The sequence below is a fragment of the Panthera pardus genome, unplaced genomic scaffold (assembly GCF_024362965.1).
Source record: "Panthera pardus isolate Hobbes unplaced genomic scaffold, ASM2436296v1 HiC_scaffold_8, whole genome shotgun sequence".
In the NCBI taxonomy this organism is placed as follows: Eukaryota; Metazoa; Chordata; class Mammalia; order Carnivora; family Felidae; genus Panthera; species Panthera pardus.
In genome coordinates, this window is record NW_026527013.1 from 65,623,077 (window position 1) to 65,649,417 (window position 26,341).

Sequence of the window (26,341 nt, forward strand, 5' to 3'; positions counted from 1 at the left end):
GAACTGGGTGGACTTTGGTACAATTCACGTGAATGGCAAGGTGGGACGAGGAACAATTTTGAGGAGGAAAGTGATGAGCGCTGTTTTATAAACGTTGCTACCGGCCCGGAGCACAGAGGAGACGTCAGCACAAAAGATACACACTTGGGAGCCATCAGACCATGGGTAGGAGCTGCAATGTTGAGGGTGCATGAGATCATTTAGGGACATTAGGGTCATTATTACCGTCACCACTGTTTCCTGAGACACCACATTCTGCACTAAGCCTTTTTTTTTTATTTTTTTTTTTAACCATTACTTCATTTGCTTACCGTAATCTGGTGCAATGGGTATTATTATCTCCATTTTCCTGAGACGGGAGCAGTCTCAGAGTGGCTCCCTCACCGCTCAGACGGGTGGGGGCTGCGGTTGGAGCTCTGACTCTACAGTGCCCGTCGGGACCGCTGTTCCCTGCACCGAGGGGTAGGAGGCCTTGAACGGCAGGATCCGGTCAGGGAGCCTGAGAAGAAAGGAGCAGAGACAGTCCAGAAGAAATGACTTTGGGGAAACCAAGGATGGGGGGGCGGGGAACAAGTTCAAGAAGGAGGCCAGGGCACATTCCTATGTCTCCCTGTCTCGACCTCTCAACAGCTCCTTCAGGACCTCTGCTTCTCAGCCCCTCTGAGCGGCCCCCAGATAGGCTGGTGGACAAGACGGGCATATATCCTCGGTGATAATGAGGAGTGAGCTCCAGTTAAAATCCAGACTGCATCCGAGCAGGGCATGTTCCAAGCTGCCTGCGTGAGGGGAGACCCCTAGGTGGCTTCTGACTGAGAGGTACTAGAGCAGCGCTGGGGCCACGGGCACAAGAGGAGGTGCGGACGGTCCTCCTGGAGGGTTGGTGGAAGACGGGAAGAGAGAAACGGGGCAGGTACCACAGGTACCTTTGCTTGTTAACAAAGGGGAGAGACATCAGAGCACTTCTAGTCGGATAAGGAAGACAGTAGACAAGAAGAGCTTAGATATTAAGGCTAATAAGAGAGAGAGAAAAGTGTCCCTGGGAAAGCAGGGGTCCTGGCTGAGCCTTTTGCTCCGAAACGGGAGCCGGGGTAGACAGAGGGAGAGCCCAGGGTCTGCCATCCCGTGCGATGGCCTTTGTTGTCTTGTCCAGTAGCAGGGGAGGGGTGCCTGGGTGGCTCAGTCGGTTAAGCATCCCACTCTTGATTTTTAGCTCAGGTCATGATCTCGTGGTTCGTGGGCTTGAGCCCACTTTGGGCTCTGTGCTGACAGCACGGAGCCTGCTTGGGATAATGGGGACAGTGGAGGTTGGTAGTCTTGAAAAACATGGCCAAGTCTGGTAGTGGCTGCTGCGGAGACGTGGGAGGGAGCTGGTCCCCAACAGGGACAGGAAATGGGACCAGGGCTCTGACGGAAGAGCTACCAGGGACAGGGGCCGAGGCCCCCGGAGTGCCATCTGTGGGCCGTGCGTACGCCAGGTTCTGTTGCTTGGGGCCGGGAGTGGGGACAGTGGGGGACACAGACGGTACCCTTGTCCAGATGTGAGCACACACCAGGGGGGTGTGGCCCAGGGAGTTCAGGATTCAGGGGAGGGAGGGTGTCGAGGCACCAATCAGTGGGAGATGACAACATGGGGGGAGGCAAAGGCAGAGAGGACTGAGAATATGGGGGGGAAGGGTAGGGGGGCAGAAGAACTGAAGACCCCCCCTAAGCGGGGACAGGAACCTAGGAGGAGAGCACGAAGGGACTTCATACCATTGGTACAAATCTGATGGTTTCAGGTTTCCGAGGTCCAGTAGTAGAGGTCATGACAAGGTCCAAGGGGTACCGATGGGTGTGGGTCGCTAAGCTGGGGGGAAATGCAGGTCTGTGAGTGGACAAGGTCAAGCTCCGGGATGCTCCTTCCTCCCTCCTTCCCTATAGGATGTCACCTCTGAGAAATATATGTGGGGAGCCAGGCGGGCCGTTACCTTTAGTACTGGCCGGCTGGATGGCGGGGGAGGGGGGCCAGGAGTGAACCTTAACCTTGGGATCGGTGCAGCTCTGACCTGCCCACCCAGGTTTTGGGCAGGTCGGCTGGTCGGCAGGACAGAGATACGGACGCGTGGGCTACAGTCCAGGGAGCAGGCTGAGCCCAGCAGCCCAGGTGCGGGTGGCTCTAGAGGGAAAGTGAAAGGGCTCTGCTGTCCTCAGGCGAGGAGAGACAGCTCGCAGGCTGCTTGTCAGCTGGGAGGGGTGCCGCGTGGGTGTGTCTGACAGTGTCTGACACAGGGCAGGCTTCCCAGTGGGGCCAGGGCTGGCCCGGCGGAGGCTCTGGACGATGCACAGGGATGAAGGCTTCAGTGCGGTGTGGGGGGGGGGGGCACCTGCTTGACAGGGGTCTGCAGCCCCTGGGAGGGGTCCCGTGACCAACTCAGTTGCCGGACTCTTCCGAGCAGGGTTGTGCGTGGTCACCACAGAGACAGAGTCCGGGATGAGGACCGGAGCCTGAGGTGTGTGAAGGTGGGCCAGAGCCCCAGGTGGGCCTGCTGATTTCCTGTATCAATTCCTCTATGGTAGAAATGTTCTTCCTGCATCTATGTGGCCTCCGTTATTTTACCTTTTTTAAAAAGTAATTTTTTAGTGTTTGTTTTTATTTTTGAGAGAGAGAAACTGAGCACCAGCGGGGGAGGGGCAGAGAGAGAGGGAGACCCAGAATCCGAAGCAGGCTCCGGGCTCCGAGCTGTCAGCACGGAGCCTGACGCAGGGCTTGAACCCACGAACCGCTAGATTATGACCCGAGGTGAATTCGGATGCCCAACCGACTGAGCCACCCAAGAGACCCCATGATTTTGCTTTTAAAATATTACATTTGGGGGCATGCCTGGTTGTCAGTAAATTAAGCTCCTGACTCTTGATTTCATCTCAGGTCATGATCTCACAGTCATAGGATTGAGCCCCATGTCGGGCTCTGTGCTGACAGCATAGAGCCTGCGTGGGATTCTCTCTCTCATTTTCTCTCCCAAAATAAATAAATAAACTTTAAAATAAAATAAACTATTACAGTAAACACCATTTTTTTAATTTGAGGGGAAAATAAGAAATTGACCATAAAATAATCACACAATCTTGATTTATTTCAGTGTATTTACTCTCAAGTTGTCACTTTAAAAAAAGATATTTTTTATTGTTTATTTTTAAGAGAGAGAGAGAGACAGAGCATGAGCAGGGGAGGGGCAGAGAGAGAGGGAGACACAAAATCCAAAGCAGGCTCCAGGCTCCGAGCTGTCAGCACAGAGCCTGACGCGGGGCTTGAACCCACAGATGGTGAGATCGTGACCTGAGCAGAAATCAAGTCAAGATGGCACCCAGGTGCCCCATCAAGTTGTCACTTTTTAAATGCCCGAGCTTAATTCTGTGTCACTTAAGAAGGATGCTTTCAATTTCCACAGCCAAAGAACTGATGAAAATTCTTGCGTGTTTTCGGTTACAGAGAAGTTTCCGGCAATGCACCCTTGGGCCGTGTTGCCCTCTGCTCCTCCATCCCACCCGCTTCCCTTCCTGGATGGGTGTCAACTGACACGGGGAGGATGGACGGGCCACACAGCTCCCGCGTTCTGATGAGGCAGGTGGAGCAGGGTCCACACTGTCGGCGCGAGGCTTCACTACATCCGCCTAGAAGCCGCGTTAGCAGAGAAGGGGTGGGCGCAAAGTTACCTAACCTTTGGCTTTGCCCCCAGCAGCTCCTGTATTGCTCTCTCTGGGCCCTTATGAGCTAGACTGTAACACCAGTGCTAGGAACTTTCTAAGGAAGGCGTCCCACGGGATGTCAGGACTTGGAAGATGACTCTCTCCAATGGACCATCCCAGGATCCTCACTGAGGCTTCACGTGGCCACACGGAAACATCTAGAGGGAGAGAAAGGCAAGACTGAGTGTGGTGAGGGCGGCGATGATGTGATCATGAGACTAATAACAAGCCGAACCATTTGCTGCCCGATGACATCAGCTCTAGAAAATGCTGATTCAATAGCCTTCAGTCTAAAAGCTCAACAAATACTTACGAAGGTCTTGCTATGGGCCAAATAACAGGCTAAGGACTTTATAAAATATCCCACTTACGAGCTCCTTGAAACACCAATGGCGAGAAGTCGGTGTTTCCTTCTGTTTTCCAGATGAGGAGGCCCACTTACGAGAGCTGAGTCATTCACTTCATGTGACACAGCCAGGGCCCCACTGCTCTGCAGAAGCCTCCCAGCATTGTGAGTACTGCGTATGGTCATCCCAATATTTGTGCGTCGTGCTGTGAGAAGGGGCTCATCCAAATCAGAGCATTCAGCTCTCATTCTGTGAACTTATGTTACAGGGAGAGAAAGAAAGGAAGAAAGAAGGAAGGAAGGGAAGGAGGGAGGGAGGGAGAAAGAAAGTAAGTAAGGAAGAGGGAAAGAAAGAAAGGAGGGAGGGAGAAAGAAAGAGGGAGGGAGGGATGGAGGGAGAAAGAAAGAAAGAAAGAAAGAGAAAGAAAGGGAGGAAAAGAGGGAAGGAGGGAGGGAGGGAGTAAGGAAGAAAGAAAGAGGGAAAGAAAGGGAGGGAGAAAGAGAGGGAGGGATGGAGGGAGAAAGAAAGAAATAAGAAAGAAAGAAAGAAGGGAGGAAGGGAGGGAAGGAGGGAGGGAGGAAGAAAGAAAGAAAGAGGGAAGGAGGGAGGGAGGGAGAAAGAAAGAAAGGAAGGAAGAAAGAAAGAAAGAAGGAGGGAGGGAGAAAGAAAGAAAGAAAGAGAAAGGAAGGAGGGAGGGAGGGAGAATGAAAGAATAGAAAGAGAGAAAGAAAAAAAAGAAAGAAAAAGAAAGAAAAAAGGAAAGGGAAGGAGGAAGGAAAAAAGGAAGGAAGACACAAGTTTTATCCTTTCTCCTCGGACAACTTTTGTAAAGAAAGCAAGACAAACCAGTTTGAAGAACTTCAGCGTGACACGGGCTGAGATAACACAGGGAAGCAGAGCCATAAAATACGGGCCAAAACAAAAACCATGAACGAGATCGCACTTTCTGTCCTGGCGATCGGTGCTGCAGGGAACGGACCTCAGCAATGACCCGAAACCCATCTGCACAGGCGTGTTTATGGGATACGATTTACAAGCTGGAAGGGACCCAAACGCCCAGCCATGAGTCACGAGCATTGGGCTCCGTATCTCCTAAGTTTACAAAACGCCTTCACACTGAGCGCCTTGACTTTTCGGGCCCTGCTCCCGTGAAACACCACAGACTGAGTGGCTTATGCAACAAACATCTACTCCTCTCAGTCCCAGAGGCCGGGAAGTCCAAGGTCAGGGTGCTGGCGGACGTCTGATGGGGGCCCGCTTCCTGATGGCAGCCTTCAGACTGTGTTCTCACCTGGCAGAGAGAGAGAGAGAGAGAGAGAGAGAGAGAGAGGACGCCAGTCTGCAGGCTCTGATAAGGGCACTGATTCTGTCACGGTCTCCACCCTGGAGACCTCACCTAACCCTAATCACCTCCCACGGGCGCCACCTCCAGGGACAACACACTGAGGGTTTCGAACGTCAGGGGGACACAGACACTCGGTCCATAGCGACAGCGCTGTGTGCTTTGATCCTCTCCAAGCCCCTTGTCAAGTGAAGGTCAAGGCTGAGCAACGTCCCCTCCTGGCCTCAGACCTGAGGTGATACCACAGGTGAGGAAACAGAGGAGAGAGAAGCCAGGTGAATGGTGCGCTCATCTTGTTCCTGCCTGTGTTAGGGGCTCTCTGATCCCTGTTTTATTAGGTGACCGCTGCCCGCTCAGCACCCTGGACCCGCCTCTCAACATACTGCTCTGGTGACATCTGGTGATCGTGTTCCCCTGCCCCCTTGGCGTGTCAGGAATTGTGTCCTTACACATTCTTCCCTTTGCCCGTGACACTGGGCGCCTGGTTAATATCTCCTGCTGCTCCAAGCCGCTGCCCAGACAACACATTATCCTGAGAGCCTTCGCTGTAGGACATCTTCCCTTGGAAGGAAGCCCTGAGCACCTTAGCACAGGGACCTGCAGGAAAGCACAGCCGCCAGGGACCCCAGACCATCCAGAATCGGTGCTTTTTTTCCCCCTCCCTCCTGGAAGGGATGGTCAAGATAAATCCTAGAATGTTCCCTGTCCCTGCTGGCCTGGCCACCTGCAGAAACACAGGCCAGCCTCAGCAACCAGCACACCCGAACCCTCATCCCCACTGCACCAGGGCCCCGTCCTCTGTGCCCTTCTCTGTCTTCCCATATGCCTTCAGGGAGCTCACACAGAATCTTCATTTTATGTATAATCCACACCAGCAGCTCCAGCCCAGAAATCTCCACGAGAGCCCGGGATTCATCGAATCCTAGCATCTAGTCAATTTCTGCACTCAAGCTCAAAACCACACTCATGTGTCCGCTCCTCTCCCCTCCCCCACCCCCCCACTCTGGTTTTCTACACTCACTCCCTGGTCACGGTAAGTGGCCGGCTGATTATGGTGATTGCTCTAGCCAGAGAGGCAGTGTGGGAGGCGGGGAAGCCCACAGGTGGCCTGGGTTCGAATCCCGGCTCTCCCATAAACTGGCTGGGAGACCTTGGGCAGCTTCCTCAACAGCGGGAGCCTTGGGAAGAGGGTACTGCTGGAGCCTTCCTCATGGAGTTGTCATGAGGATGTAACTGATTAATACACGGGCCGCTCAGGGATGTGTCTGGCACCTTGGGAACATCTAAATAAATTCACGATTATTATTTATTTATTTATTTATTTATTTTAAATGTTTTTTCATTTGTTTTTGAGACAGAGAGAGACAGAGCATGAGCAGGGGAGGGGCAGAGAGAGAGGGAGACACAGAATCCAAAGCAGGCTCCAGGCTCTGAGCTGTCAGCACAGAGCCTGACACGGGGTTCGAACTCATGGACCGTGAGATCGTGACCTGAACTGAAGTCGGACGCTTAACCGACTGAGCCACCCAGGTGCCCCAATTCACGATTATTTTTACTGTGACATCTCTCAGGCCCCGCTCTGTTAGTTTCCAGGGGCCGCTGCAAGGAATCAGCACAAATCTGGTGGCTTAAAACAGCAGACACTTATTCCGTCACCATTTTAAATGCCAGAAATCTGAAGCAGGTTCCAGGCTCTGAGCTGTCAGCCCAGAGCCCGACGCGGGGCTCGAACTCAGAAACCGCGAGATCATAACCTGAACCGAAGTTGGACGCTCAACCGACTGAGCCACCCAGGCGCCCCAGGGATTTCCAAATTCTGAGCCTGGACATTTTCCTGAGACTGTGGTCACGACATACAGGGCAGGGCCCAAAGAACTGCCCTGTGTCCTCAGGCAGACACCCCCGTCCTGGCCTGGACGTGTGTGACTCTCCAGGCCACACAAGGCTGGCGAGGGAGACTTAGTTACGAGATGATCCGTAAGCACCGTGGAAACAGGAGATTCTGAGCAGCGTTCTGAATAGTGGTGTCTGAGGGAGAGGAAGAGCAGCGACTGATAGAGCCCGGGTGGGGGGCTCCCTGGGTTCCCCGGGGCAGGGACAGGGGGTGAGCATCCAGCGGGAGCACAGAGCGGACCTTCCCGGGGTGTCAGGGCTGATGGGTCTTCTTTTCCTTCCCTGCTGTTGCCTCTCTGATGTCCCGGGCCGCTCTCTGCAGAGCAACTCCTTCCTTCCTCCTGAGAGCTCCCAACACAAGTCACAGGATGTGTCCAGCCCCTCAAGCATCAGAGACAAGACCCAGGCCTCCCTGTTCCTCCATTCAAATGTCCCCTGGAAAAGGCTGGTGTTCCTTGAGAGAGGCTAGCGCGGAGGTCCGGGCAGGGCCAGGAAACCTGCGTTCCCAGAAGACACAGTGGGTTGGGCTCCAGACCCGAGACTATGGCAGGGACTAGGGACGACGTGTGGGGAGCTCCTAAAATCAGGGACAGTTACTCACTGCACAGCTCCCGGAGGGCCAGGCGGACCATCTCAGGTTTGCTCTTGGAGGCTGGAGCTAGGACCTCTTGCTCACCTCCTTTCAAAACGTTGGGCTTTGGGGCCCCTGGGTGGCTCAGTTGGCTGAGCATCCGACTTCGGCTCAGGCCATGATCTCGAGGTTCGTGAGTTCAGGGCCCACGTCGGGGTCACTGCCGTCAGCCTATTGGTGCAGATCCCACTTCGGATCCTGGGTCCCTCTCTCTCTGCCCCTCCCCCACTTGTGCCCAGTCTCTCTCAAAAAATAAATAAAATATTAAAAATATGTATACGTTGGGCTTCTCCTTACATTTAAGTATCCTTTCCTGTGCTGCGCCGTCTTGTGGTGTGCATCCCACGGACGGACACCAGACGGGTCGGGGACAGCGCTCGGTGCCCAGCCTGATGAACGGCACGAAGGCCCCTTGCTGTGACCCACACCACGGGGTTTGGTTGGGCCATGAAAGCCAGTGCATCTCATTAGCCAATGATGTGAGATTCCCCTCTCTGCAACAAAGTAGGTCTTTTATTTATTTTTTTAAAGTTTACGTATTTAAAGAGAGCGCACGAGCAGGGCAGGGGCGGAGAGAGAAGGGGCGATCGAGAAAATCCCAAGCAGGCTCTGCAGTACACGCAGAACGGCAAGATCATGACCTGAGCCCAAACCAAGAGTCAGTCGCTTAACCGACGGAGCCACCCAGGCGCCCCAAGATAGGTCTTCTGGAAGCCCTGCCTCTCTTCTTCGGGGTATCTTGGGGCTGCTTACCTGTGGCCACAGGTGGATCCCAGCTCTGGTCAGGACTGGACCACAGCCTCGAGACCGGGCAGACCCTGCTTAGCTGACTGAATTAGAGCTCAGCTGCCCTCCCTTGTCCCGCCGTCCCTTCCCCTCAGCGGTGCTGACAAACTTGGATGCATGGAGGTCTTGGCCCCTGGACTCCTGCCCCCCACCCCGCGCAGGCCAGCCTGGTGTCTTCCCTGGGGAGAGGCGGGACCCGCGCCTCCATGGTGACCCTCCACCCCGGAGCACCGGCTCCTGCTCTGGGGGCCTCTTGTGTGTCATTTGCTTGTAGCCAGCCGCTGCCCCGGGGTTGATGGAAAGCAGGGTGACTTCCCAGTCCAGGTGCTTTACACCCTGAGTTCGTTTTGGCTGCCCACACTTGCCTCGAGGTGGCAGAAACAGCAGGAAGGGATTCCAAGAGGCCTGACTCTGTGTCACCCAACCACTTTGTTATGCCCAGGAACTCAGGAGCCAGGATTTCATAAAGGGCATCGGGTGGGGAGCAGGCTGTCCTCTGCTTCTTGATGACTGAAGCCTCAGCTGGGAAATCTGGAATTACAGGGACGACCCAGGCAGCTGGCCTGACGACGCCTTCCCAGGCGGCTCCCCTCACCTGTCCGCTTCCTGCTCTGGGATCACTGAAGGTGGGCTCCTCGGGGACCAGCGCACCCACCCTCGGTCTCCCCCCCGGGCACCCGGTCCCGAGAGGTATGTCCGGAGAGGACACTGGAGAGAAGATTCGAGAGAGCTGCATGGACTTTTGCGGCCCAGCCCGGGAAGCGACAGCTGACACTCCTGCCTCACTCTGCTGGTTGAAGCAGCAACGAGGATTCTCAGATGCAAGGGGAGGGGGCCCAGGCTCCACTTGCCGTGAGAGGAATGCCCAGGACAGCGGATGAGATAACACATGTGGTGGCGGCCATCTTGGGAAAGCAGAATCTACCAGCCCCTGGACCTAATGCTTCCCCCTGAGCTGTCGGCTCTTGTGTTCGACCCGGGAAGGACCATGACCCAGGGAAGGCTCCTCCCCAGCTGCTGGGGAGAAGGGACACAAATACAGAGCTGTGTTCACCAGCACCTAAGATGGGTTGGCTGCTTTTCCTGATGTCCCCTTTCTAACGCACCCCCCCCCCCCCAAACTACAAGGTTCTGCAAATCTTCTATAGCATCCTCCTGCTAGGGAGACACAGAAGGGATCAGAGCTTTAAAGGGTAAGGTTTTGGGGGTGCACGAGTGGCTCAGTCGGTTACGCATCTGACTTCGGCTCAGGTCAAGATCTCATGGTTTGTGAGTTTGAGCCCAGGTCAGGCTCTGTGCCAACAGTTCAGAGCCTGGAGCTGCTTCGGATTCTGTGTCTCCCTCTCTCTCTGCCCCTCCCCTGCTCGCATTCTGTCTCTCCTTATCTCTCAAATACAAACAAGCATTAAAATTTTTTATGGGTAGAGTTTTTGTTGGGGGTGTCGACTCATTTCAAGTTTTCAGAGTCCATTTCCCTCAGGAGTCAGGCCAGAGCCCCTTCCGTCTCTATGCCCCCAGTGTGGCCAGATGTGCAAGGTGATCATGGAATGAGCCTCAGTCTTGAGATCAACGTGGCCGAATGTACCTTCTTCCCCTCTGCCAGCAATCGCTGTCGGAGGTCTGACACTTGTCACCTTGGGTGCCTGGGGTGTCTTGTGTGTCTCCTGGGAGAGGCTCTGGGGAGCCATGACCGGCCGTGTGTGTTTGGATTCATCAGCTCTGGAAAAGACAACAAGCCATCGTGTGTGGACCGAGAATTGGATGCTCCTCTTCCGGAAATGTCCATTTCCTGGGAAGTAGGCGTGTTGACTCTTCGTGCTGGATTCCTTCCATCGGCCCCTCCGGATCCACTCGCCTCCTGTCCTCACTGCTCTGTGCTCCCGGAGACTGCAGAGGACGGGCCACATCAGTACACCTTTTTGCCACCAGGATTCCTGTTGGGCTCACACCTGCCCGAGATCAGAAGAGGAAGGAGCATGGCGTCAGACATTTCTCCCCAGTGCCATCCCAAACTGGCTCACTTTGGAGGTGGTTTAGTGCCGTATGCTGCTGGTAGATGAAAATAGACCGCGGTCCGGCAGCCCCACCTGGGCGGGACCTAAGATTGGAGAGAAGGAACATTCTCCTCAAGGGCAGAGCTGTGGGCAGAACGTGGCTGTTCACTTCGTATGGGGAGATACGAGGTCCAGATCTCACCATGTACAGATGTACACGGACCCCAGCACCTTGGCAAATGGATGAGCCAGTTGACCACGGCCTGAGAAGAGGCACGACTGGAATTCTAAGCAAGGAAAGCTGGGCAGAGCTTTTACAGCACAGGCATATCTTCACGCCTCCTGCCGACGCCCACCAGCGATCATGTATCCCCAAGGAAGCGCCCCACAACAGTTGCACAGGATGGTTCACACTGGGCTTGTCAGCCGGCCTCCATCCTTGACCGTCCCTTGCTGCACTGTGGCTCCCCTTGAACGGGGTGGCCGCGAGAACAGAGTTAGAAGCTCTGAATGAGCTCACAAGCATCAGCTCTCTCCTCAAGTCTCACAAAGTCTTAACCAGCCACACCGCTCGAGCGGCATGCCAGGGCGGTCAGCGGCAATGCTGGATGCTGGCTCCCAACGACGCCGTTCCTTTGAGGACACGAGGTTGTCAGGTAGTGAACGGTCGGTAACATGGATGCTGTCTACCCTGGAGAGAAAATCAATGTGTCTTCACCAGAAGCCTCACTGTGATGGATGTGGGTCTGCCTTCCCTTCCTTCGGTGTCTCCGCCAGCGCCACCAACTGGAGACTGACCCACAGGGTTTCTGATCGTTCGACATGATATCCTGTACCGAGGGCTGTGGGTTGAATTGTGGCCCCCTGAGAGATAGGTTGTTAATCCCCACCTTCCGAACGTGACCTCATTTGGAAACGGGGTCTTTGCTCATCAAGTCAAGAGGAGCTCATCCTTGGGGCACCCGGGGGGGCCGAGTCAGTTAAGCGTCCGACTCTTGGTTTTAGTTCAGATAGTGATCTCACAGTTTGTGAGTTCGAGACCTACATCTGGTTTTCCAGTGACAGTGCGGAACCTGCTTGGGGTTCTCACTCTCTGTCCCTCTCTCTTGCCCTTCCCATGTTTCTATCTCTCTCAAAATAAATAAAAAAAAAAAAAAAGAGAGAGAGAGAGAGACAGAGAGAAGCTCCAGGGCACCTGGGTGGCTCAGTGGGTTGAGCGGCCAACTTCAGCTCAGGTCATGATCTCACAGCTCAAAGGCTCATGAGTTCAAGCCCCACATCGGGCTCTATGCTGACAGCTCAAAGCCTGGAGCCTGCTTCGGATTCTGTGTCTCCCTCACTCTCTGCCCTTCCCCTGCTCATGCTCTATCTTTCTCTCTCAAAAATAAATAAACATACAAAAATTTTTTTTTAAAAAGAGGAGCTCAGGGGCGCCTGGGTGGCTCAGTCGGTTGAGTGTCCGACTTCAGCTCAGGTCACGATCTCACGGTCCGTGAGTTCGAGCCCCGCGTCGGGCTCTGGACTGATGGCCCAGAGCCTGGAGCCTGCTTCCGATTCTGTGTCTCCCTCTCTCTCTGCTCCTCCCCCGTTCATGCTCTGTCTCTCTCTGTCTCAAAAATAAATAAATGTTAAAAAAAAAAAAAAAAAAAAGAGGAGCTCATACTTGACTAGGATGGGCCTTAATCCAAAATGGCAGGTGTCCTTATGAGGAGAGAAGATGCCCAGCCACACACATGGGCGGCAGCCCTTGTGAAGACAATAGCAGAGACTGGAGTTATGTGTCTCCATGACAAGGAACACCAGGAACTGTTGACAACCAACCATTGTTGGCTGGGAAAGAGGCTTGGAACAGGTTCTCCCTCAGAACCCCCAAAAGGAGCCAACCCTGTTGACCTCTGGGTTTCGGACTGTGAGGGAAATCTTCTATCATTTCAAACCTTCTGGTTTACTTTGTTACAGCAGCTCTCAGAGACGAACATCGCAGGGAACCCATTTAACAGCAAAATAAATGCAACAGGAAGCACGTGGCCACGGGATCCACTGATCTTACCGCATACCCTCTCCCCGGAAGCAACGGCCTGATGGCACGGAGCAGTGACCTGTGGAAGATCCAGCCAAGGGACAAAGCCCTGCGTGAACGGTTCACCTTTCTCCAAGACTGATCCATGTGCTATCAATGGCCGGTATGCGGGGCGATGTTTGTGATAGTGACGAGGTGTGCATCGGGAGAGTGAGGGGCAGAGGTGGGACTGACCCCTTCCCCACCTCTTCAGGTCACCTTTTTGGAGTCTGTGCTTCCTGCCCCTGTAAACTGAAGCGCTTGCTGGGTTAGAGATCCTGTTCCAAGTGTGGCCATGCTCCCGCAAGGAAAGAGGACACAGTGAGGAGTCCCTGGGACCGGAGAGAGCAACCATCCTCTGGCCACTTTGGGCTCCAGTGGACTCACAAGGAAAGCCAGACCTTATGACCCACGTGGGGTGATTTTCCAGGACTGCCTGCCCCACCACGGGGCAAGCAGGGTTGTGTCTGGAATAGCGACTCCCATGATGATAACCTTTGACCCAGGCGACGGGAGCTGGCAGGTGAATGCTTCTCCTTCCCTCTCCCCAGACGGACTGTCCTGACACTGGTGATACTTAGAGCCTCACTGAAGGCTGGAGACTGAGGGAGCAGTTGCCCTTCATACGGAGTCATGGCCAGTTGGGGAATGCCTGTCCTCTCACGACCCCCCCCACCCCCCGCCCCCAGCCAGCCTCACTCCTGCATCCCGCGCTGGCCGTCTCTAATCGTATGCGTTAGTTTACTAAAACTCATGTGCATTACCTTTCTTGGGGACCAGACCATGACACTATAAAATGGTGAATGAGACATGCCAGCTTGGGGAGAGAAGAAGGCGTAGGAATTGAACGTTCTGCGTAATGACGTAAAGTCAACCTTTCTTCTCCTCCCTATTGAACTAAAATTCAGGAGTAGGGAGGACGCCACATTATTGGCTTCTTCCCGTGTACCTTGGCCACTTTTCTCTCCCTTGCCCCCACCCAGGCTGCCAGGATACTGTCTCCAGCCCAAACATTGGTGACGCCAAGACTCTCCTTGTCTGGAAGTTGATATAATCCTCCCCTCCCAATACAGGCAGGGCTGCTGGTGGGAAAAGACACCCTCAGGGCCACTGCTGAGGGGAGGGTCTCTCTGGCAGCCTGTCTGGGACCCACACGGGGCAGCCAGAAGCCAAAACTCCAGGAAAAGCCGTGGGGAGTGCCATAAGCTCAGGCAACCAAGGTTTCCTTCCATCAAAGCCAGTGAATGATCTGGTCCACGGAGAGAAGTGGCTTTCTCGCCTAGCCCTCCTGGGTTGGGATCCAGCATGTGACCCTTCTGAGCCCTGCGACCCCAGACAAGCTTCCCAGCCACTCTTCTCTGGACAGCCTTCATGGAGCTGACATCCAGGAGATGATGTGCGTAAAGTACTCCTAAATAACTTCATAAATGTTAGGGTCCCTCCCCAAGCGGGAGTGGGGCTGAAATGTCGAAGAGCGATCTTTGTCTGTAGGCGGAGTGTGACCGGGAACGGTGTGAATCCTCACGTTTTCAACCGGATGGTGTCTGCCTTCCGGTGCCACCTTGAGGACAAGCACTGTACGTTAGGGTGCGTGAGCCCTGTGGCTGGCTGAGCTGGCCGAGGTCCCAGTGGGACAGATTTCAGTTCTCCTCTGCCATTGGGCCACAAGGCATCACAAGAAGCCATCGGAAAAAAGGATTGGGGGAAGTCACCTCAGCCTCTAGACCAGACAGCGGTGAGTGGCTGGGCGGGACGAAGTTTAGAGCCGGACAGCGAGGAACCCATCCTGGATCCACAGACTGCCCCCTGTGTGACCCTTGGGGGAAAGTTAGATAACCCTTTTACCCTAATGTCCTCATTGGCGAATAAACATAATAATTTCTACCTGAGGAGGGGCGGTGATGATGAAACACCAGAAGAGACCAACTTTCTGGGGTGTGGAGGGTGTATGTAGACCTTCACAAAGAAGGTAGTGCAATGCTGTTAGTGGGGAGGGAAAACGAGTCGGGCGGGCATGAAGTTTCGTAAAATCAAGTACAAGGAAATGAAGATCCCTCCCAGGTCCCTTGGAAAATTTCAGAATGGTCGGAGGCTCTGCACTTCCAAATTTACTCTTTTGGTCCTGCAGAGCTTAGCTGAAGGAACACGGTCTCCTATTTAGTTCCTCCAAGTATTATCGGAGTTTCACGACACTGTGCACGCGTGCATCCTCCCAGATGGCAAAAGATGGCAAAAAGTTTTGTGATTCACAGGTTTCCTTTGGCGTCCGGGGCCTCGCTGACCCTGGAGGCGCACCACCTCTCGAGGTTGCAAATGACTTGTCTGCGAACTCACCTTCCCTATGGGAAATGTCTCCAGCCACCTTCTTTTTTTTTTAATTTTATTTATGTATTTTAGGAGAGGGGGGAAGGGCAGAGAGAGACGAGGAGAGTGAGGGGATCCCAAGCCGGCTCTGTGCTGTCCGTGCAGAGCCCCATTCAGGGCTCGATCTCATGGACTGCGAGATCATGACCTGAGCCAGAATCAAGAGTTGGACACTTAACCAACTGAGCCACCAAGGCGCCCCTCCAGCCACCTTCTTTTTTTATTTTTTTTTATTTTATTTTTTTTAATGTTTATTTTTGAGAGAGAGAGAGAGAGAGAGAGAGCATGAGTTGGGGAGGGGTGAGAGAGAGAGAAAACACAGAAGCAGGCTCCGGGCTCTGAGCTGTCAGCACGGAGCCTGACGTGGGGCTGGAACTCACAAACTGTGAGATCATGACCTGAGCCAAAGTCGAGGCTTAACCGACTGAGCCACCCAGGCAACCCCTCCAGCCGCCTTCTTTATCGGGCTCTTACACTCCGGGCCATGACCCCCCCTGACCGCTGTAATCAGCCCCGACCTACGTGCCAGACAACGCGACAGCCCCTGTGCCCCGGGGCCCACTGAAATTATTCAAAGCAGCCAATTCTGAAGCTGCCCATTCCCACCCGTGGAAACCACAGCAGAGGTTCTCGTCAGCATTTTTCTGGGCTCCCCTGCCTCTTGGCTGAAGCCGGTGCTTCCCTCGTGGCCCCACATGCCATGTTTCCTGCTTCCAGGGAACCCTGAGTATATAGGTCTTCCTTACTGAAGGTCATTTCCATGTCTGCCCGTCTTACCATACCTGATTAAAACAAATCCCAGAGATCCCTCAAATACCTTAATTAGGTTCTCTGCCCTTTCGAGACAGAAGGGCACACGCGTAATTACACTGAAACTAAGAAAACCGTCCTGTGGCCAGACGTTTCAATCACATCCTGCTCCTGAGTGCCAAATATCACAGCTGGGCTTGTGGGCTGCAGAGACCCCCCACGTCCTTGTCACCGTCCGTTATCACTTCTACGTGGACACGGATTGATGTCTTCCTTGGCCGGCTCTCCTCCTGGCTGTGGGCTTCTTGAGGACAGAGGTGCTAAGAACGGATGGCTTGTTCAGAGCCCAACACTCAGCACAACCGGAATACGTGCTTGCGAATCGAATGCTTGAATGACCATGGCTCCATGGCCCTGAGACATGGGTCACTGTGGTTCTAGACAAGGGAGGAGGAGACAGCCTTTAACCCCAGAGCTGTTCCACGCCGATGGGTTGTACTCACGTGTCGGGTGTGTCAAAGCGTGTTATTCGCAAAGTAGCGAAGTTTGCAGACGATTTACTGAAAACCACACTGGTTTTACGGTTCACCCTTTCGTGAGCTCCTATCGTCCTCCCTTGAGTTATGGCTGCCGCTTCTGGAATGTGCATAGCTTGTCTCGCTGAGGGGAGTGCGTCCCGTAAGCGAATGCCGTCAGGCACATTGCCGTGCTGGTGAAAGACAGAGAACCACTGGTTTAGGGGCCACGACTTCCAGGTTCTTCATGACCGAGACAGCTGTGGACCCGACGCGGCGGACGGGCACAGGAATCAGTGTCTGTCGCCTTCATGCCGAGCAGGCTACTTGGACGCTGTCGCTTTCTCACATCGCGCTAAGTGTCACCGTTCTTGTCGATGTTTTTTTGGCCACAAGAACGAGGAGAATCCTGAAATTGAGCATGAGATCGGCATCAGTGTTGTGCACTTTGGCAGGTGCATACATGGGGCTTTCTGTCCATGTTTACTTGCCCCATCAGCCCTTTGAGTACGATGTATCCTGAGGACACGTGTCTGAGATCCTCCGGGAGTGGCCCCGGTGGATTCTGGTCCATGACAACTAGCAGCTACCCTTTAGAATAGTTGTTTTTAACTACAAATGGCCAGCAACAAAATATGAATACCTTTGATCTCTCTGTATTCCTGTTATTTTATGTGGGGAAACAGAATTCAAATCTTACTTGTCTTATAAAGAAGTTACTGCGATTTATTGATATTCCATGCTGGCCAAATTGCTTTTTGTTTAGGTTTTACGGTGACTGAGTTTTGAGCTCTTGAGCACACAGCTCTTAGGGCAGAGAAAACTTGTCATATGGTTTATGTCCCTGCTGGGAAACTTGCGACAGGAATCTTACCCTCCCAAGATCATGCTGACCTCGTATGTATTGAATAAATAATGACGTATTTCTCACTCAATTCATGTTTCTTTTATTTATTTATTCAAGGGATCTTTATCGCATTTATTGACAACCCACCGTGGCTCACTGTCTTTGCCACTACTCATTGCTGAAGGGAAATGGGGCGGTGATTCTCGATTCTCGGTAGGGAAGGGTTCATTATCATTTTTGATCCATTGCAGGCCAGTATTTTTAAAAAGTATAATAGAGGGGCTCCTGGGTGTCTCAGTCGGTTAAGCATACGGCTTTGGCTCAGGTCATGACCTTGTGGTGCATGAGTTCGAGCCCTGCATCGGGCTCTGTGCTGACAGCTGGGAGCCTGGAGCCTGTTTCTGATTCTGTGTCTCCCTCTCTCTCTGCACCAACCCCCCCATACACTCTGCCTCTTTCTGCCTCAAAAATAAATAAATATTTTAAAGAATCAAAACAAAAAATAAAAAGCCTAATAGAAATGATTTCCTGAATAAATAAAAAGAGACATACAAACAATATACCCTGACTTTTTACTAGATGTAACAGACGTAAAATGACATTTCAATAGCTATCATTAGAAGAAACAGAACATAATTGCTCTAAATGTTTCTGACCACTGTCAGTATGCCTTTTTTTTTTAAGTTTACTTATTTATTTTGAGAGAGAGAGAGCAGGGGAGGGGCAGAAAGAGAGAGAGAGAGAGAATCCCCAGACAGCACAGAGCCTGATGCGGGGCTCGAACTCGGCAACCATGAGATCATGACCTGAGCTGAAATTCAGAGTTGGACGCTTCACCGACTGAGCCACCCAGGCGCCCCTCTGGCTATTTCTCTCTGCAGCGTGGTTACAGACTGTTCCTGGGCCAGCACAGGTGCCTGTGTTCTGGGGAGCCCAGAACAGAGGTCCCTTCTACTGACTTCCTGTCACAGCAAATGGCAAGTCTATGCTCCACGCCAGACCCGTGGAGCTGTCTTAGGATTATTTGACTTTCTCTGATTGGGCCTCAGTTGCAGTGGAACAAACATTAGAGAGGCTGTCAGGCATGACCAAGGCCTGGCCACCGGGGGCTCATTGCCACAGGGGGTTTTGTTGGGCGTCCTGGGCTGGTTGGGGCAGGTGGGGGTCAGGGTTCTGTTTTCATATATGTTCCACCATCGTCTACTTGTATATTCAGTCTCAGGAGATTGGGGGAGGGGAGATTCTGGCTTAAGCACCCCCCCTCCAGCAAGTTTTTTGTTCCTTTTTTATTTTAGTTTTTAATTAAAAAAAATTTAATGTTTATTTATTTTTGAGAGAGAGAGAGAGAGAGTGTGAGTAGGGGAGAGGCAGAGAGAGAGAAAGAGGGAGATACAGATTCTGAAGCAGGCTCCAGGCTCCGAGCTGTTAGCACAGAGCCCGATGCGGGACCTGAACCCACAAACTGAGATCATGACCTAAGCCGAAGTCAGACGCTTAAGCAACTGAGCCACCCGGGCGCCCCTAGTTTTTAATTTTTTAAATGTTTATTATTTTTCGAGAGAGACAGAGTGTGAGTGGGGGAGAGACAGAGAGAGAGAGAGAGAAAGAGAGAATCCCAAGCAGGCTCCACACTGTCAGCACAGGGCCGGATGCAGGGTTCGAACCCATGTACCACAAAGTGCACCACAGGTGACCTGAGCCAAAGTCGTAGGCTTAACCGACTGAGCCCCCCCATTACCTTGATTACAATGCTTTTAGAAATACTTGAAGCCCCAAACTACAGTTTCTTGTACTTCTGTTCACTTATTTAGAAGAAACCAATAAAACTCAGTATAGAGGCAGCACAAACGAGAGGTGACACAGATCTGGGGACAGAGAGGCTGGCCCAGCTTCGACAACCCCGTTGGCAAGCTGAGGCTCTAAGAAGATGAGTGTTTGTTGCTGTGTCTGCGATACAGAAGCTGGGGCATTCTGGGGCAAGACCTCTGTCTGTCCAGTGCTCGGTGCCTTATCCAGAAGACAGAGGGTCTAAATTCCCTGCCTCCTCTGATGTGGGGGAAAAATACCCGGCCTTGCCCTGTGGACCCACATCATTTAGAAATCAACAATAAATATGTTATAGAGTCACTGTGGGTACTCGGGACCTCTCAGCCACTCGCCATCAGTGGACAGTACATTTTTGCCAGAATCTTCTGGATCTACCATTTCTCCGGCACCTGAGGAAGGAACAAGAGGCGAAGGAAAGGCAGGGCGGATAGCAAAGGCCCAAAGGCGAATAGTGTGACTTCCAGGAACGTAAGTTTGGTGTATTATTCCAGATTATTCCAGGAAGGGATCATGCTTTTGGATGTCCCTGGAGTATTAACTTCACCGCCAGTTCCTAGGAGCGTTGACGGTATTTGCCAAGTGTCTGTTCTCCTATGTTCCGGCACCCTGGAGGATTTTAAGCCCCTGCCAGCACCCTGGTGTTAATTGTTTCACACCCCTGTGAGGATGGTCGGGAAGGGCACTGTGTGGCAGGAAGGGCATGAGTGGAAAGCGTGATTTCCCACAGGGAAGCAGATAGGGCCAACGACCAGCTTTATATAAAATCACTCTGGTCCTTGAAACAAAAAAAGGGGAATTAATCACTAAGTCCTGCTGGCTGGAGACAGCCCTGGTGCAGAGTACGGGACCCATTAAAGAAAAAAAAGCCCTTGTAAACACCCTTAAAGACCAGAGTTATGTTTCATTGAGATCAGTTCTCTGTATCTACTCCACGGGGCATTTTTTAAAACTTCAAGACTGTACTCTAAAAATCTCAGATGCTCATCCTATCCGTGGAGAAATGCAAGGGGACTTCACTGACAGACCACTTTTTCTATATTTTAGCCTTTAACTCAATCGTGCTTCATTGGAATCAACAGCAGAAGGAAGGGGACTTTGGAGTCCCATGTAACCTGGCCTTCGTCCCCATGCCTCCCTTTGGTAGCTGGTCAGATCAACCAGCCTCTTTGAGCCACCAGTGTCCCCTTGTGTCAAACGAGGACAATAGGGGACTCATCCGTAGGGATCCTGCGAGGGTCATGTGAGGTAATGGGCTCTGCGTGCCTAATGTCCCAATACGTTTCAACTATTCTTGTTAAGTCAGGCTCACTTTGTTTTTTAAGGTTCTCTGCTGGCTTCCCAGTTCTGAGGTCCAGGCGTTCATTTCTATGCTAATATTCTTTTTACCACTTATAAAAGGGGTGTGTCTCAATCCTGCTACATCATTATGAAAACATGGCTCACAAGTGGAGTCATGTGGGCGGGAGCCAGACACTGTGTCTTTGTTTGGTCATTTAGTGATGTAACCCTTGAAAAATCCTCTCTCAGATCATTCTGTTGGGAACAGTTTCCAAGCCGTTAAAATGTTATTCTTCCGAGTCTTCCTGCGTTGATAGCCGGGGAAGGGGGACAAAATGCAATGTCATCGTGCAATCCATCCGGAAGGTCGAGGCCAGGGGCGGAGATGGACCGAGCGGAACCCTGAGCGACAGGGAGCAGAAAGCAGGTGTGGGAGCGCGGGAGCTCCCACCGCCCAGACACGGCATCTCCTCCTCCTTCTTTAGAGAAAGTCTTGTCACGCGAGGCAGCACATGCACCTGCAGTTAGACTGTGGTGAGCGTGGGAAGGGGTTTCACCACCTGTCACACGGAGCACCGCCACCCGGGAACCCGGGGAGGGAGAGCTGCATCAGGTCTCTGCTGTGACAGAGAAAGGGGACCTGGATTTTTCCAGAATAATTGAACTTGTTAGGTCCATCAGGGTCCTACTGGAGAAAGAAAACTGGTAGGATAAATGATAGATGATAGACAGATACATAGATACATAGATACATAGGTAGATAGATACATAGATAGATATAAAGATAAATATAGACAGATAAATAGATAGATGATAGATAGATATAAAGATAAGTGATATAGATAGACACAAAGAAAGATACGTAGATACATAGACATATAGATACATAGATACGTACAAAGATAGATACATAGATAGATATAAGTGGTATAGATACAAAGATACACAGATACATAGATAGATACATAGGTAGATAGATAGATAGATAGATATAAAGATAGATACATATAAAGATAGATACATATAAAGATAGATATAAAGATAGATAGATACATATAAAGATAGATAGATGATAGATAGATAGATATAAAGATAAATGATATAGATAGACACAAAGAAAGATACATAGATATATAGATACATAGATAGATACAAAGATAGATATAAAGATAGGTATATAGATAGGTAGATACAAAGATAAATGACATAACTAGATACATAGATAGATACATAGAGGCACAGATAAATACAAAGTGATATAGAAAGATACAAAGACGAGTGATATAGATACAAAGACAGATACACAGATGATAGAGATAGATGAATAAATACATAGATTGATGACGGGGATGGATAGATAACAGATACGGATGGCTACCCAGATATACAGATACGTAGACAGAGATAGATTCAGATAGACTATAGGTACCTGACTGATAGGTAGATAGGTAACAGAGATAAAGATAAATAGATATAAATAGATGCAAATGGAGATAGATAGGAAACCATCTTTTTCTGAGTATAATTGACATACAACAGCCTATCTGTTTCGGGTATGTCACAATGGCTGCATGTTTTTTTTTTTGTGTTACCAAATGATCCCCACCGAAAAGGCCTCTGGTCACCACGCAAAGCTACTACAACATTCTGGACGGCACTTCCTCTGCCGTTACATCCCCGTAACTTATTTCTGGAATAACTGGAAGTGTGTACGCCTTGACCCCTTAACTTACTTCCCCCATCCCCCCCCCCCCCCGCAACCCCTCCCCACTCTGGTAACCACCAGTTTGTTGTCTGTTTCTAGGAGTCTGCTTGTGTTCTGATGTTTGTTTTTTAATGTTTATTTATTTATTTTGAGAGATAGAGTGTTTGTGTGCAAGCAGGGGAGGGACACAGAGAGAGGAAGACAGAGAATCCCAACCAGGCTCCACACTGTCAGCACAGAGCCCGACCCGGGGCTTGAACTCACAAACCATGAGATCATGCCCTGAGCTGAAACCAAGAGTCGGACACTTAACTGCCTGAGCCACCCCGGCGCCCTGTGGTTTGTGTTTTAGATTCCACGTAGAAGTAGACCAATAGAAAAGTGACCTTCACACTGAGTTGAGCAAGAAAGTTCCTGCAATCTTGTAAAACTAACTTTCCTACCCCAATCAAGCCGCCCATTGACGTCAGTGGCACCACCAGAGTTCCGGCTTTTAGCTGTTATTTTTTTTTTCTCCTCCTGGCTCCTCAATTATAATTTTCAAGTAGCCAACAATTCCTGCGGATTGTTCTGAGAATTATCACTTGTGTCTCCCCCTTTCTCCAATCCCGCACTCCAGCCTCACGCAGAGCCCGGAACCCCAGCCCTGGGGCTCTCTCACGTCCCTCTACCTGGTGTCAGCTCCGCTCTGGTTAACTTTGTGCCACAATGTAATGAAACACTTTTCCTCGCTGGGGAAATCTACGAAGTCCGAGTTCCTGACCCCAGCATGTCCGACCCTCTCTCCATCATCACTGACCTGGCTCCCCCTGGCCCGTGGTCCTCAGAGATCCCCTTCCCTGGTCCCCCAGGGGTGCATGCCTGTCATTCCAGCCCTTCGTCTGCGTTCCTGGTGGTTCTGGATCGCTTCCTGTGAATCCCTGAGCTGGCGTCGGACCCCACTCTTTTTCTGTCTTACGCTGGGTGCTGAGAAGTCACCCGCCCAGGGAACCCCTCACAGCAAATCACAAGTGTTAGCATCAGTCAGACTCACTGATGACCCAACAAAGAATGTCTGGCTGGAAGTGGGGAAGGAATGATGGAGAGTTTTCTATCAGGTGGAACCTCATGAAATTGCCGTTGTTCTGGGTAAAAACAAACAAGCAAAAAACCCAAAACAGTTGATCATCAGCGATTTCACGGGGCACAGGTGAGTCTAGAGGCGGTCCATGGAGGAAGTTGGGGTGCGGGGGGCTGGGTGGAGGGGATGGGGAAGGAAGAAGGATACTGTCCCCCTCGCTCCCTTCCCTGCTGCTGGAGCAGAGGCCACCTCCCCTGAGACAGTGGGTGTGAATGCAGGGACATCCGTGGCGGAGTCACGGGCAGGTAGAAATCTCTAAGCAGTGGTGCAGGTGTGGGGTGCAGGGATGGAGGGAGACCGCCCATGTCCTTGGAGGAACTGAGCAGGCAGCATGCCGGGGGTGGAGGTTGGGGGGGGGGGGTTGGGGAGGAGACCAAACCAACAACACAGTCAGTGTGCATGAAAATTTGTTTTCCCTTCTGGGAGTGGTGGGGGTTTTAGATGTTTTTTATTGACTCGCTCACTTACATCATTTCTTGCTATCAATAACACTAAGCAATGAATATCCTAGTACCTAATCTCTGTTCATATTCATGATTATTTAATGGGTTTTTTTGTTCCATTTATTATTTATTTATTTATTTATTTGAGAGAGAGAGAGAGAGAGAGAGAGAGAGCAGGGGAGGGGCAGAGAGAGAGGGAGACACAGAATCCGAAGCAGGCTCCAGGCTCTGAGCTGTTAGTACAGAGCCTGACACGGGGCTCGAACTCACGAACCGTGAGATCATGACCTGAGCCGAAGTCAGATGCTTAACCAACTGAGCCCCCCAGGCGCCCCGGTGATTATTTCTTTAAAATGAGAGCCTGGAGGGGTGCCTGGGTGGCTCGCTCGGTTAAGTATCTGACTCTTGATTTCGGCTCAGGTCATGATCTCAAGGTTCCTGAGTCTCTCTCTCTCTGTCTCTGCCCCTCCCCCACTCACGTGTGTGTGTGTGTGTGTGTGTGTGTGTGTGCGCGCGCACGCGCGTGTGTGTGTGTGTGTGCGTGCGCGCTCATGCTCTGTCTCTCTCTCTCTCTCTCCCCCCAAATAAATAAACATTAAAAAAAATAAAAAAATAAAATGAGATCCTGGAAACGGAATTGCTTATTGCAACCATGTAAGACGTCTGAGGCTATTGGGTACACATCACCAGTCATCCACCAGGAGGTCCTGGGACATCAGCTTCCCCAGGAGCCCCTGGTGAAACACCTGTTTCTTTTTGTTGGCAATGTATTAGCACTTGTCAATGAGGAACAGATACTAGTTTCTTTTTAAATTATTTTGTAAAGCATCAAGGTTGGCTAAACATTTATTTTGGACACCCGCATTTCCGTTGTAATTCGATTTTTTTACAATAAAGGTGATTTACTTAACAGCAAACATGATTCCACCTCGATGCTTTTGTTTTGAACCCCAAAGTGATTAGACTCAGCAAATAAGATTGTCGTCCTAGATGCTGCCACAGAAAACAAGATTGCTGAGATTGAATTCGTATTTATGTTGAGACAGCTGAACTGTCAATTCCAAGAATGCCTCCCTCTCTTTGCATTTGGTGTTTATTGGGCAGAAAGCTCATCAGGAAGTTAGGGCTCACCAGCTAATGTCTGAAACATGCTTTACAATCCTTGACAAAACCCCCTGCGTCACACCATTTTATTAGATCATTTGGTCTATGTTCAAATGGTATATATTAAAATACACAGAGGGTGAGGCTATGAGAGAGACAGAGAGACAAAGAAAAGACACAGAGAGACAGAGAAACAGAGATACAGACAGAGAGCAATTCTAAGAAACAGAGCATTTCCTTGGAAAATCAAATCCCTGAGCTGGCCCATGTGACAGGAGGTGCTTATAGAACAGTATCCTTCCTGCCTAGATTCCCAGTTTGCTGCGGCGATGAATATTCATCATCCGTGAGCTTTATCCGTCAGCACTGGCTTTTAAAGTACATCAGTGGGGCTGTAATGGCCCGGAGAGGAAAGCGAAAGTACAAGCGAGGGAATTGAGCACAATTGACTTAAAGGGATTCCCCACCCCCCTTTAGGGATCTGCTTATGTGAACTCCAACTTTCAGAGAGAATATTCTGTCTGTTGATCCGAAGTTCCAAACACAGAATATTTACTCTGCAAACGGCAGCAAAGGATGAGTAGAATGGAAGGGATCCTGGTAAATCTTTTGCAAAATTATAAAAATATTTGCATAAAAGCGTCCAATGTCAACACTTTCCTCTAAAGAAATAATGGATTTAGTGTGTGGTGTTAGGTTATAGGTTATGAAAAGCCTTGGGGATTTCCCTGGGACTCAAGAGGGGTCCCAACCCTGGAGTGGGGGGGTGGGTTCTGACCCGGGAGTAGGGGGGGGTTGACCCTGGAATGGGGGGGGTCCCGACCCTGAAGTGGAGGGGTCCTGACCCTGGAATTAGGGGGTGCTGGTCCTGGAGTGGGGGGTGCTGACCCTGGAATGGGGGGGTCCTGACCCTGGAGTGGGGGAGGTCCCGACCCGGGAATGGGGGGGTGCCAACCCTGGAGTGGGGGGGGTGCAGACCCTGGAGTGGTCCCCACCCTGGAATGGGGGGTCCCGACCCTGGAGTGGAGGCGTGCCGATCCTGGAGTGGGGGGGGGTGCCGACGCTGGAGTGGAGGGGTGCCGACCCTGGAGTGGGGGGTTCCCGATGCTGAAGTGGAGAGGTGCCGACCTTGGAATGCCTGAAACAGTGTCCAGAGCTTACCCTGGGGACAAAGGTCATCTGGATTTGGAAGCAATCAGGGGACATGAGGTCATGACCTGAGCCAAGTCGGATGCTTTATTGACTAAGCCAGGTGCCCTGAGCATTTCAGGAAAAGAATAGAAGGAAAAGATACCATCACATCAGAAATAGTGACTAAATTCAAGTTCCTAAAGAGGAGAGATTCAAGTGAAAATTACCTAAGGACAAAGAAGAGAAACAGGGAGATAGCAAAGAGAGAGCGAAGGAGACAAAGCAGGTGGAAAGGGGGTCAGAAAGTCATTGACAAGGAAGGTGTAAGGAACCTGCCCTTATATAGGCAACTTAAGCCCCGAAAAGGAAAAGCAAACAATGGGAAAGAATTACTATTTAAATCTATAACAAAACTGTTGAGAAAAGAAGAAAACCTGAATTTTCATGCTAAAAAGACCCAACAGCTACTCGTGAAAACT

The 26,341-nt window shown here is 51.4% G+C and overlaps 1 long non-coding RNA gene across 1 annotated transcript; it reads right to left on the reverse strand.

Annotated features, from left to right (window-relative positions):
- Nucleotides 1-290: 290 nt before the first annotated feature.
- On the reverse strand, nucleotides 291-2,157 carry LOC109267892 (uncharacterized). The gene is made up of 3 exons (XR_002080332.2): nucleotides 1,968-2,157; nucleotides 1,753-1,841; nucleotides 291-499 (listed from the first exon to the last, which is right to left on the reverse strand). It is a non-coding gene; the product is annotated as an uncharacterized LOC109267892 (long non-coding RNA).
- Between the last annotated feature and the right edge of the window lie 24,184 nt (nucleotides 2,158-26,341).